We start from the raw sequence: 14,928 nt of genomic DNA on the forward strand, positions 1-14,928 counted from the left end.
ATTTTTTATTTTCGGTGTTTTTTCCAATCTAATTTTGTTTTTGGTGTTTAGAGCCTCGTTTGTTAAAAATAAGATTAGAAATATTTATTTTGGTTGATTTCCTTATTTTCTGACTTTTGAACTTGTAACCTACAGGTTATTGAGATTCGTGTGAGCCCCTGGACCATTTAAGGTTCTATGATATTTACTTGTTTTTCGTAAGTTATATTCTTATGCATTTTTGTTTACTTTGCAATTTTTGGAGTTTTGATTTATTTTATTTTGTGAGTATATAAGAAATTAAATGCATAATATTATTATTCAATTATGAAATTATATATGAGAATTTTATTCATCATTCTATTATATCTTGATCTTGAAGTGCATAATATGATTTATTCAAATATGATTAAGTTTTATGTCTAAGTAATATTTATAATTTTGATTAATTATGGATTAGCCACAACATCTATAATATGATTAAAATCTTGGCTGGGATATGTGGTTTTGTCGACCAGCATGAAAAGGTATTAGACTTGTTTAAGGCTATTGATGACCAATTCATCACTTCAGATAAGGCTTTAGTAAGCACCCTGATTTTGAAGTTCTCCTCTCTCCGACTCATTAGTGTGAAAGGTGTGTGTGAGTACATAATGCAAATGCAAGATATTTCAGCTCACCTTAAGAAACTGGAGGTTGGTATGTCTAAGTCCTTCCTGATGCACTTCATTCTGAACATCCTTCCGTCGAAATATGGGCCGTTTAAGATTTCCTACAACACACATAAGGAAAAATGGTCTATTAATGAATTAATGACCATGTGTGTTTAGGAAGAAGAAAGGCTTGTAATGGATATGGGTGAGAGTGCATTACTAACAACTGCTTGTGGGAAGAACAAAGCAACTAAGTCTCAAGCTAATCAGAAAGGGAATGGTAAAATAAGACCTCAAGTTGATATTAAGAAGGTGGCAAAGTGTTTCTTTTGTAAGAAGAAGGGACACATGAAGAAGAATTGCCCCAGATTCCAGAAATGGCTTGAGAAGAAAGGTAAATCAATCTCATTAGTATGTTATGAATCCAATATGGCTAGTGTTAATATTAACACCTGGTGGATTGATTCTGGATCTACAATCCATATTGCAAATTCTTTACAAGGTATGCAAAACCTAAGGAAACTAGTAGGAAGTGAGCAAAGCATTTTCTTAGGAAATAAGCTAGGCTCACCTATGGAGGCTATTGAAACTTGCATTTTAACTTTAAGTAGTGACTTTATTTTGAAATTAGAAAGGACCTTTTATGTACCAAGTTTTTTCTCAAAACTTGATTTTTGTTTCTAGACTTGTATCTTTTGAATATTCCCTTAATTTTAAAGACACATTGTTTGAGTTATTTTATAATTTAGAATGTGTTGGGAATGGTATCTTGTCTCATGGTCTTTATCTTCTTGGTTTACAAAATTATGCCATTTATAGTTCAATACATGTTCAAACTGGTATTAAAAGGTGTAATATTAATGAGAATTTCTCTATGTTATGGCACCAGAGATTAGGACATATCTCAATTGAGAAGATTAAAAGGTTAGTGAAAGATGGGGTACTCAATACTCTAGATTTTGCTGACCTTAAGACTTGTGTGGACTGCATTAAGGGTTAATAGACCAACATGTCTAAGAAAGGTGCTAACAGAAGTTCATGCATATTAGAAATAATTCATATTGATATTTGTTGTCCAGATATGGATGCAAGTGGTCAAAAATATTTTATAACCTTTATAGATGATTATTCACGATATATGAATGTTTATTTGCTTCATAACAAAAATGAAGCATTGGATGCCTTCAAAGTCTTTAAGGCTGAAGTTGAGAACCAATTTGGCAAGCAAATAAAAATAGTGAAATCAGATAGAGGTGGAGAATATTATGGCAGATATACTGAGAATGGACAACCACCTGGTCCTTTTGCAAAGTTTCTTCAAGAATATGGGATTGTTTCCAATTATACTATGCTTGGTTCTCCAAATCAGAATGGTGTGGCAGAAAAAAAGAATCGAACATTATTGGTCATGGTACGGAGTATGCTTAGCAACTCCAATCTTCCTAAATCTTTGTGGGCTGAAGCACTAAAGACGACAATTCCTAAATCTTTGTGGGCTGAAGCACTAAAGACGACAATGTATATATTAAATTATGTTCTAACCAAGGTTGTCCCAAAGGCACCTTTTTAGTTGTTTAAAGGTTGGAAACTGAGTTTGAAACATATATGTGTTTGGGGTTGTTCATCTGATGTGAGAATATATAACCCGTAAGAGAAGAAACTTGACCTAAGGACTATTAGTGGGTATTTCATTGGATATGCCAAAAGGTCTAAAGGTTATAGGTTTTACTGTCCATATCATATTACTAGGATTATGGAATCAAGAAATGTCAATTTTCTTGAAAATGACTTGATCAATAGGAATGATCAATTGAGGGACTTAGGTTCTGAAATTGATCATATAGAGTCTCAACCTTTCACATCAAGTCAAAGATTGGTTGCAATTCATACCCCTAAAGTTCAAAGGGATGATGAACAACAAATGACTAGTATTCCACAACCTGTTGCTGGTAATCCAGTAGATCAAGTTGATCATCAAATTCCTAAAAATGATGAACAACTAGCTGAACAACATGATCCCCGAGAAAATGTTAATGCAACATTAGGGAGATCTACTAGATTAAGAAAATTAGATATTCCTAGTGATTATATTGTATATTTTCAAGAATTTGACCATAATATTACAGTTGAAAATGATCTTGAAACTTTTGATCAAGCCACGAGTTGTAAAGAGTCAAATTTGTGGTATGATGTCATGAAGGATAAGATGAATTCCATGCAGAGTAATGGAGTTTGGAACCTTGTAGAGTTGCCTAATGGGGCAAAATCCATTAACTGTAAATTGGTCTTTAAGACCAAAAGGGATTCATTAGACAACATTGAGAGATATAAGGCAAGACTCGTTGCTAAGGGATTTACTCAAAAAGAAGGATTCAACTACACAGAGACTTTTTCTCCTGTATCTAAGAAAGATTCTCTTCATATTATCTTGGCATTAGTTGCTCATTTTGACCTTGAGTTGCAACAAATGGATATGAAAATAGCCTTTCTTAATGGTGATTTAGAGGAGGAGGTTTATATGAAACGGCCTGAAGGCTTCTCCTTTAGAAATGGTAAGCATTTGGTTTGCAAGCTTAACAAATCTATATATGGTTTCAAACAAGTCTCTCGTTAGTGGTACCTTAAGTTTCATGGGATAATTTCTTCATTTGGTTTTAATGAAAACCCCATGGATCAATGCATATACCACAAGGTCAGTGGGAGTAAAATATGTTTCCTTGTTTTATATGTATATGATATTTTACTTGCAGCCAATGATCAGGGTTTGCTACATGAGGTGAAACAATTTTTCTCTAAGAATTTTGACATGAAGGATATGAGTGATGCATCTTATTTCATTGGCATTAAGATTCATAGAGATAGACCTCGAGGTATTTTAGGTCTATCATAGGAAACCTTTATCAACAAAATTTTAGAGATATTTTGGATGAAAGATTGTTCACCAAGTGTCGCTCCCATTGTGAAGGGTGATAGGTTTAATTTGAACCAATGCCCAAAGAATGATTTTAAGAGGGAACATATGAAAAACATTCCTTATGCTTTAGTTGTTGGAAGCCTCATGTATGCTCAAGGCCTGACATTGCTTCTGCAGTTAGAATGTTAGGAAGATATCAGAGTAATCCAAGTATTGACCACTGGAGAGCTGCAAAGAAAGTGATGAGGTACCTTCAAGGGACCAAAGGTTACATACTTATGTATAAATAGATAGACAATCTAGATGTGATTAGTTATTGAGACTCAGACATTGCTGACTGTGTTGATTCTGAAAAATCAACATCTGGGTACATTTTCATGTTGGCTAGTGGATCTATTTCGTGGAGGAGTGTTAAGCAAACTTTGACTACTACTTCTACCATGGAAGCTGAGTTTGCCTCTTGCTTTAAGGCTACATCACATGTTGTATGGCTTAAGAGTTTCATTTCTTGGCTAAAGATAGTTGATACTATTTTAAGGCCTTTGAGAATTTTCTGGGATAACTAAAATGTTGTCTTTGTGGCTAAGAATAAAGAAAGTGAAAGTCAAAGTAAGCACATTGACATTAAGTACTTAGCCATTAGAGAAAGAGTAAAAGACAAAAAAGTGGTCATTGAGCATATAAGTATGGAGTTGATGATCATTGATCCTTTGACTAAAGGCATGCCACCGTTTAAATTCAAGGATCATGTAAAGAGAATGAGACTTGGTTTCACTTTATGATTGTATACATATAGGTTAGAGTTGAAACATTTATATTGTGGTATTTTCTCATTTTCGGGTGCACATTGATTTATTTGAGAAAAAATATGGTTTCGACCAAGAATAAACATTGGATTTATTCATTAAGTTTTATTACCACCTTGAGTATACTACTTGGGAAATTGAGCATGTTGTAATACATGGATGATATTACTCATTATAAGAGGGACTATCACTATTATTCATATGTTCATTTCTTAAGAAGTTAAGCATTGACTTATTTTAATCAATGAGTCAAAACATTTGGGCCATGTGGGAGAATGTAATAATTTTCCTAAATTGGTCTATACATTTTGGAAGGTCAAGTGCTCCATTAGTTTTGGAGTTGAAAAGCAAAATATTGAATGACTACTAAGGGGTGGTAATGATTACTGATGAGTGGTAATGGCCACTAATTGGTGGTAATGGCTACTAAATGCATTCTTGATGATAGAATGCCTATATGTAGCACATGTGTTTGGTCCCTAAGCTCACGTCTTTCAATTTTCGTCTGATACACCATCTACGGAGAGAGAGTGAGAGCTTAGAAGAACCAAAACAAAGCACCTCTGTCAAGGCAATGGTTAGAAGTGTATTTTAATTTTTTTCTGCATTTGTTAATAACCCGTGTTTCATTTTGTAGTTTGTAACATCATAGGTTTGATATTTTAGTCTTACAATTTTCACTCAGATGATTGATTAAATCAAAGGATATTTTTCCTTTTGTATGCTTGAAAAACTAGATGTTAATAGGGGTTATATCACTTTGTATATTCCAATTTTCAAGTACAACTTTGTAGTTTTTTTCGACATGCCAACTGTGTACTACTTTAGCATTCTAAAGTTTGATTTTGATGCAACATTATAATGGTGTCATTCTCATGCACCTCTTTGATGGAGTGTATTGATCAAATCTTCATAGAAAATCTAGAAGCTTTCTAAACATCATAATGATTTCATAGATTGAGATACATTCATAATATCTTTCATAAACACTTAAACAAAACATGCTAGCTTATCATAAAACCTTAGCAAAATTACTTTTTGTTTTTTGAAGGTTTCTCATAATTAAAATAAGGGTTTGGATTCAACACGTTTTAACTTGACAAAAAAAAAAGAGTCAATAATGGTATTATGCCCCTTAGTTGAAGGTCCTTTGTTGGCAGAGAATGAATGTCATGGTAAATTAACACAATCTTGCCCAAGAGGACGAAAAACAAGTTTCCTATCCATTTTCCAAAGCAAATTAGAGAACAAAGTCAATAGTATAAAATGAACAGAAAAATGATTTCCTTCTTGGAGCAACAAATAAGAGAAAATAAGAACGCAAATGTAACATTAACAACAATGAACCAAAGGTTTCAAACTTGAGGATGTAAAAATGTAGTTACACAAGACTGAAGAATAAACTGAAAAAAGGAAGAACATATGAGGGAAGTAAAAGGAAGCACATATAAGGGAAGTAAAAGGAAGCACATATAGGGAAAGTATAAATGACAATGTGAAACACAAATAATTTTTTTAAAGAAGAATATGAACAATTATGGTATGCGAAAGGTCTCAAAAACCAAATATTGTCATAAACTAACAATTTTAAATGATAACTCTTTGTAACTTAGCGAGCTTTCAACCATTGGGCCACCCAACAAAAACCTTGGTCTTGGAAAAAGTTCTAGTGATTCTAGCTTAAGGATTAGGCTCACTAAGGTGCAACCATTTAATTAGGCCAACTTGCTAACAACACTTGGCCTAACACATATTAGCCATCAAAGAAGTTGGCAATCATTAAACCCTAAACCTTAGGACCTATGCTTGACACCGCCTAGCTTAGGCAATCCACCTAAAACAATAACTTCAATACACCTACCCTATATGCATTAAATAGTATATCAAGAGTCAGGAAAGTCAACACATTATACCCATACTATTTAACATGTAACAAATAACAACTATACATTCAATCTCTATAGTTGACTACAAAAATCCTTCTTGAACATGTTGGAGCAACATTTATATACACCAATAAATCAAAGAGGTTATATAAGTCAACTATGATAAGGTATGTTTTGATTTTATCTCTCATCTCTTAATCAACTCTGATCAAAGTTGATTTGTGAGTTGATGACCAAAAATCAACTTTGATCTTTATCGACTTAAACATTAGTGTCCTTAAAAGTGAACTCCATTATTTTCATCATGACAAGAAATTTACCATAGATTACTGTATGAATTGGCATGTGATCACCTCCTTCTTGGAGTTGCAAAGGACACAAACTAAATTAAGATTTATAATTTAAAAACAAAATCACATCAATTGATATCATTGTTTAAAAAGAAAAAATAAGAAAATTCCTAAATATATTTTTGTATGAAACTAATTCAAAGGCAAGAGATATATCATATTGGATAATGACATAATAAATATTAATGGTAACAATAATAATAACAATAGTTCATATACTCACAATGTAAAAAAATATATACTTAATTATACAATTGGTCCTTTAATTATAATTAAAAATTAAATTGAGTTCTTCAATAATTAAAAAGTTTAATCTGATCCTCTGATTGTTTAAAAACACAATATTTGTACCATTTTCATCAACACTGTCAGTTTCATTAAAGGAAATAAACATTTTTAAAACAAAAAACTTTTACATCAGTTGTCAATGCAACTAATGTAAAATGACATCATTGTTATGATTTGTGGTCAATATAAATAGATACTTTTGCATCGGTTATCAATACATTTGATGTAAAAATGTATATTTACACAACTTCCGTCAATAAAACTAATGAAGTTGATAAAAAAGAAGATACAATTGTAGTGTTTTTAAACAATTAGAGGATGTGATTAAACTTTTTAATGATTCAAAAATCCATTTGAAATTTTAATAATAATTAAGTGACTAATTGCATAATTAAGCCAAAAAACTATACTATCATTTAATTACAAACCATCATGTATGGTAAATTTGTTGACTTTTATAATAAGCTTAAAATTAAACCAATGATTTTTTATTGATTAACAATGTAAATTTTTATATTGACACCACATAGGAATTAAACACACAATTTAATTAGAATACGATCGCATTATAAAGGTTTTTTTTTTACGTTTTTCTAATTATGGATATCTATATATATAATTGAAAGTTGAGTTTAATAAGTGTTTATTTATTATATGTAAAAGTTTTTATACCGTCAATCAATTATCTATCACCTTTGATATATATGACTTTTTAAGGCCTTGTTTGGGTTATTATGAGTTTTTGTTTTTGATTTTCAAATACAATTTTTAAAACAAAACATGTTCAATAAAAATGTAGCTAAAATAATTTTTAACTCAATTTTGAAATAATTTTACTTATTTTCAAAATCAATAAAAAAGATTATGTGAATTTGTTTTTGTTTTAAAAAGCATACTTTTACCACCATCATCATTCTATCACCATCGTCACCACCACCTCACCGTTGTCGTCGTCACCACCTTCACCATTTCGTCATCGTTGTTATCATTATCACCACTATCATTCCACCGTTATCGTCACAACCACCACCAATGTCATATTATTCTTGAAACAAATCTAAGTTTTAGTATGCTTTAATTTGAAATTAGTGGTTTTGACTTCTTTTTTTCTATACTAAAGGCACAGAAATAAATACTTAAAAAAATTAGTGTTGGACAAGCAGCCTCAATAACTTAAGAGGAGAGGGGTGAATTAAGTTTCAAGATTCCCACTAACAAACTTTTAACCCCCCATTTTCAAATGATAGGCTTATAATATAGAAGAAGAACAAGAAGCAATCAATTTAACAATGTTCTTTTAAACGTGCAAGGAAAAATTGATTGCAATAACATAAATGAGATGAGGGAAGAGAGAAATCAAACTCGATTTATACTGGTTCAACCACACCCTGTGCTTACGTCTAGTCCTCAAGCAATCCACTTGAGATTTTTCACTATCTTTTTAAAAATCCTTTTTACAACTTTTGAACACCCAAGGAATTCCTTTCCCTTGTGTTCAGGAAACTCACAATTCAAGAGACAACCAGTCTCTTGATTACAATTGACTTTCTGAGAAGAACAAAAAGATTTATATCCTTTAGAGTGGATAATACAATTTGAAGTTCCTGGATGAACTCTCAATAAATTTGCAAGTGTTTGCCCAAGAGTTGTTGAGAGAGCATTTGACAATGAAGTTCTCTTGGAATATCTCTCTCTTGTTTTTTGAAATCAGACACACATATATATAGGTCCTTTGTGCTTTTTCAAAATGGTTTGAAGATATGTGTCTTTTCAAAAAAACTTTTTCTGAATTTTTTCACTGGTAATCAATTACAGATTTTTGGTAATGATTACACAATTATATTTTGAAGGGTCATGACTTTTGAATTTGAATTTCATGGCCTAAAAGAAAAATGCTACCACTTGTTGCAATGTATAAGAGTCAAGTGATATCAAAAGGCATTAGAACAAACTATTTTGCACCTCATAAAATACATATCCACTATAAAATAATCAAAATATATAATAATCAAAAGTTATCAATAATCAACATAACTTTCAAACACAATCATCAAAATCAATCATCAAAGACAATCATAACTCTCAAACACAATCATCATAGACAATCAAAAAACTTAATCAAAAGCAATCATCAAAAGTTATCAATAATTAACATAACCTTCAAACACAATTATCAAAATCAATCATCAAAGACAATCAACATAACTCTCAAACACAATCATCATAGACAATCAAAAACTCAATAAAAAAATCATCAAAGACAATCAAAACCCAATAAAAAACAATCATCAAAAGTAATCATAAAAAACAATCAACATAACTATCAATCATAATCATCAAGGACAATCAAAACTCAAGCAGAAAACAAGCATCAAAACTCAATCAAAAGTTAACAATCATAGGCAAAAATAATCAAAAGTAATTAATCATAGACAAGTGACCTTTTGGTATCATTTGATACCACTTGTTGGGCTTGTTGATCAAGTAACCTTTGTTTGTGGTCTCCATAGATCACATTATTCACTATCTTTGGGAGAAATATGAATAAACTTTGATGCATCTCCCGCCATGTGTTTAGAGCAACCGCTATTAGTGTATCAATTTTGCTTCAAAGAGTCCATCATTCATATAATCATATTTTGATTTTGGTACCCAAATTTTCTTGGATCCTTATATGTTAGTTTTGAGTAAGGATCCTTTTGAAACTCAAACCATTTTTCCAATACTACTACCATTGTTTCTAATATAACATGCTGATGCACTATGATTTTTCTTTCTTACCATAATAAAAGTAGTAGAACTAGTAACAAGAGTAAATTTGGCAATAACAATTTTTAAATCTTCAAATTTCATTTTCAAATTTCAAATTTCAACTTCCAACTTCCAACTTCCAACTTCCAACTTCCACTTCCAACTTCCAATTTCAAATTTCAAATTTCAAATTTCAAATTTCAAATTTCAAATTTCAAATTTCAAATTTCAAATTTCAATTTCAAAATTTCCTTTTCTAAACTTGAAATAGTTTTCTTAAAATATGAAACTAATTTGACAAGTTTAATATATTCTTTATGCAAGTCATTGAATGCATCTTGAAGTTCATCAAAAGAAATAGATAAGTCACAATTAGAAGACATTACCTCTTCTCCGCTTTCATAGTCTTTCGCCATGAGACCTAGATTTATGATTTTATTTTCTGAATTACTTGAAGAATCCAAGTCATTATCTTCTCAAGTGATGTATGCTTTCTTTTCTTTGAAATTTCTCTTGTCGGATTTTTCCATTCTTCTTTTAAGGACAGGACAATTGAATCTCAAGTGCTCAGGTTGATCGCATTCATTGCATTTTGGGGCTAAGGAGGAATCTTCTCCTTTCTTATTTGGATTGATGTTTGATTTCCTTTGATTTCTTTTGTTTCTCAGAAACTTATTGAATCTCTTCACAAAATTTGAAATTATCATCTTATTCTTCTCTAGGTTTTTCTATAGTTGCATTTCTCACTACCATTATAGAAATAAAGGTACCAATTTCAGTGGCTTCCCATATATTTAAATATATTGCTTTTATAAAAATCTACATTCAGGTTTTTTAATAGTGATAACCCTCGCCATTGAAAACAAGAGGTCTATTAATAGAATTTTCCTCAGGAAATGGAAAGTTAGATGAGGCCATATCTATTCTTGAAGTTTTTAAACTTTAGACAAGAATCCCGCTCTGATACCACTTGTTGGACAAATGGCCTCAATAACTTAAGAGGGGAGGGGTGAATTAAGTTTCAAGATTCCCACTAACAAACTTTTAACCCCCCCCCCTTTCAAATGATAGGCTTAGAATGTAGAAGAAGAACAAAAAACAATCAATTTAACAATGTTCTTTTAAACGTGCAAGGAAAAATTGATTGCAATAACATAAATGAGATAAGGGAAGAGAGAAATGCAAACTCGATTTATACTGGTTTGGTCACTCCCTGTGCTTACGTCCAGTCCTCAAGCATCCCACTTGAGATTTTCTACTATCTTTGTAAAAATCCTTTTTACAACTTCTGAACACCCAAGGAATCCCTTTCCCTTGTGTTCAGGAAACTCACAATTCAAGAGACAACCAATCTCTTGATTACAATTGACTTTCTGAGAAGAACAGAAAGATTTCTCTCCTTTAGGTGGATAATACAATTTGAAGTTCCTGGATGAACTTTCAATAGATTTGCAAGTGTTTGCCCAAGAGTTGTTGAGATAGCCTTTCACAATGAAGTTCTCTTAAAATATCTCTCTCTTGCTTTTTAAAATCAGACACATATATATAGGCCATTTGTGCCTTTTCAAAATGATTTGAAGAGATGTGTCTTTTCAAAAAGTTTTTTCTGAATTTTTTCCACTGGTAATCGATTACAGGTTTCTGGTAATGATTACACAGTTATAATTTGAAGGATTATGACTTTTGAATTTGAATTTCAAGAGTTTCGTTGCTGGTAATCGATTACAAACATCTAGTAATCGATTATAGGTTCAAAATTCAAATTCAAAACCCTTTCTAACAGCTATTTTTCAAAATTGTCTTCTGGTAATCAATTACACTGCCTGGTAATCGATTATCAATGACTTGGATGTCTTAGAAACACTTTATTTTGAGGCAATGCTTAATCTTTAATTAATCTTGAAGCAAGACTTTGTTTGTTGAAACAACCTTGTATTAATTTTGAAGCAATGCTTATCCTTCGAAGCAACTTTGTTTGATTCTTCTTTGACATCATCAAAATCATGTATTCATACATTCACAATTAGTGCATTATTAGAAGTATTAAACTATATTAAAATTTGATTTTTAAATTCATGTGATTAGAAAATGTTATTAATAAATTTTGTAAAAATTGTCAAAAGAAGTTTTTGATATTAATTTATTTTGTGTTTAATTTGAGATCAACTATATTGCAAGACAATGATCGAATAGATTACCGTGAAAAGCGAAATGTTAAAATTATTTTATTATAAAACTTTAATTTATAATTTTGTAGCTCAAAAAGTTAGAAATAAAATGAACATTACAAATAATATCAAAGTAATATTCAAGTATAAAATATCCTTAAAGCCTTAACATGTCTAGACAAAGCCCTAGTAAGATTGTTCCTGAAGTTTTTTTTCCTTTTTTTTTTAAAAATAGATTTTGTATTTTCCAGTTTACATGCAGGTTTCAAACTGCATAACACAATCGTCCAACTATCAAAGTTTTAAAAGTTTAGGTAACATCAACTTGGTCGCAATGGCTGCAACAATTTAAAAACAATTTAAAGACCGGTTTGTAACGTATAAAATAGTGAAAACACATTAATGCGGGGTTTGTGGATTCTTCGTTTAAGAGGTCATGGTTGAAGAATACTTGTAGAACACGCTGACTCATTATTGAGCGTGACTAAAATCTGTCATTAACTGATAAAAGCCAAACATAGTAGACTGGTCAAGAATTTTCCAACCTTTTTTTCTATATGTAAAAATAAAAAAATAAGTATCAACAATTTAGAATAACTCATATATCTTGATGAATCAATTGATGAGTTAGATCTCGTTGATGCATTTGTGTATATAATTTTGTGGGTTAACTAAGTATTTAATTTCTAAGCTTTTTTTTTAAATTTGATTTTTAGTTATTAAATTTTTGGTTTATGGATCAAAGTCTCTTAATTTTTTTCATTAAAGTTTTTAGTCTATAAACTTTTTATTTGATTGATCAATATCCTTCAACTTTTTTCATTAATATTTTTAGTCCCTAAAATTTTAAAAAATTCAATTTTTAATCATTGAAATCTCATTAAATAAATAAAATTATGGGTTCAAACTTTAGTTCAGAGACTAAAAATTAAAATTTCTATTCAAATAAAAATTTAAGAATTAAAAATCTTAATGAAAGAACATTTAGGAACTTTTAGTCAAACAAAAGTTTATGGATTAAAAATTGAATTTAAAAAATGTTTAAAAACTAAAATCTTAATTAAATCCTGATTTTATTTATACTCAAGAAATTCTTATAACTACATAATTCCTAATATTCAATCTTTTTTCAAATTGATCTTGTCATCTTCGTAGGAATGGTAAATGCTTTAAAAACTATGGCATCATTTGCCCTATGTATGTGACCCACACACGTGGATACATACAGTACGTGGGAGGTGATAAGGACAAAGAAGCATGTGCATTTAAAGTTTGAAAAAACGGAGAGCAGAGATTAAAATCCAAATAGGAGAGTTAGGTCTGCGCAGCCTCTTATTCTTCTTTCTCTTATAATACAATTTTGAAAAACATGCTTCAATTCAAACTATATGCAGATTATTCAAACTCATTTTGAAACGTCAAATGCTGCATGGTGACAACATGATGCCACATTCTTCTTCTTCTTCTTCTCGTTTTGTAGGTGGCAAAGGACCCAATTAACCTCCATGCATGACTCCTAACATCCCATCAATTTTTTCTTTTCTTTTCAAACATCACAATCGAGTTTCTCCAAATTTGTCACCAATCTTACGTAAGAGATTGGAAAATTCCAAGGCATCAAAATTAAGAACAATTATAATTTCCTTGCATGGTCCACCTTTTCTCCCCCGCGTTCTGTGTTCCACCATTCAGGGTGGAATTGAATTTTTGAGGGACTGTTCTCTTGAAAGTTATATTAAATGTTTTCCATTTGTTGAACCAAACTATCGTTTTTTATATTATGCATTGATAATTAGGCATGTACGGACGTAGCGGTAAGCCTGGAAAACCAGTTTTTCCTTTGCTGAATACTCGCTGCTTTTGACCATGTGTTGTATTTTATAGTCTTCTAGGTCACTCGGAATATGTAAAAGGAAAATTCATCTATATAAACAATAACAACAGCGAAATTTGTTTTTTAGTTGTAGTTATATATATAGTCGTCACAATAAACTAATGATCAATAAAAAGTAAGAACATGTTCTATATAAATATTGACTAATTATATTATCATTAAGAAGAACAATACTTGTGGCAAGAAATTATTTTTTTGTATATAGTACTGAAATTTTATGTAAAAAAATCATTCAATAAAGATCGATGGAAAAAAAAAAGAAAAAAATGTAAAAGGTAATTAATGTGATGGAAAGAAATAAAAAATTATCATATAAAATGTTCTAAAAATGTATTGTGAAATAATATACTTCATGCATAAATTAACCTATCAAGATTGGCCTAATGATAGGAAGATTTGGATAATTTGCACAATGTCCAAATCTCTGTTACTCTACAACAAAAACACTTTGCTTATTGCATAAATTTCAGAAGCAATGTGATCCGACTTGTGCGTGCAGTTCTTATATTTTAAAATTAATTTGCTGTGAATTGAATTTCATCAAAGAATTCCTTGAAAAAAATGTATGAAACTTATTGGAATAATTATTAAAATATTTGTAATAAATACTTATTAATAAATATATTTTCCTATCGTACAAAAATAATATTTTTTTAGAAAAAAATAATTGAAGACTTTTTACTATTTTTAACGTAATACAATAAATTAATTTTATGGTAATTAAATTAAATAATCTTTTAACTTATTAGAAGTCAGTAAAAACATATTAAATTAAATTAAATTATTTGTTAAAATAATATTTATCATATTATTAATATAAATTTGTAATATTTATATTAATATTTTTTATTTGATAAAGTCCACATGAATCTGACCATAAATATATGAAATTCTTTTTATAGTGAATCATACTGTTACTGTTATGAGAGTTTTTATAGTATCCGATAGTTTTGGTGGGTTTGATATTGTTAAATTTTTAACAAATTAAATTACATATCATTTTTTCTCATTAATTATAATTTTTTGTAAAAATTAAAATTACTACTTTAAATTAGAAAATGTTATTAAACATAAGTTTTGAAAACACTAATCTCTTTCATCTCCTTTATCGCTAAACCACGTACACTGAATCTAAACCCTAATCTTCTTCACCTCCTTCATCGGTAATTTTTTTTTTTTTGAACAGTTTCTAAAGTAAGATTCCACACGAGCTTAGGGTGCCTAATCACAAGTTGACAT

The sequence above is a fragment of the Glycine soja genome, chromosome 19, assembly GCF_004193775.1.
Source record: "Glycine soja cultivar W05 chromosome 19, ASM419377v2, whole genome shotgun sequence".
NCBI classification, from domain to species: Eukaryota; Viridiplantae; Streptophyta; class Magnoliopsida; order Fabales; family Fabaceae; genus Glycine; species Glycine soja.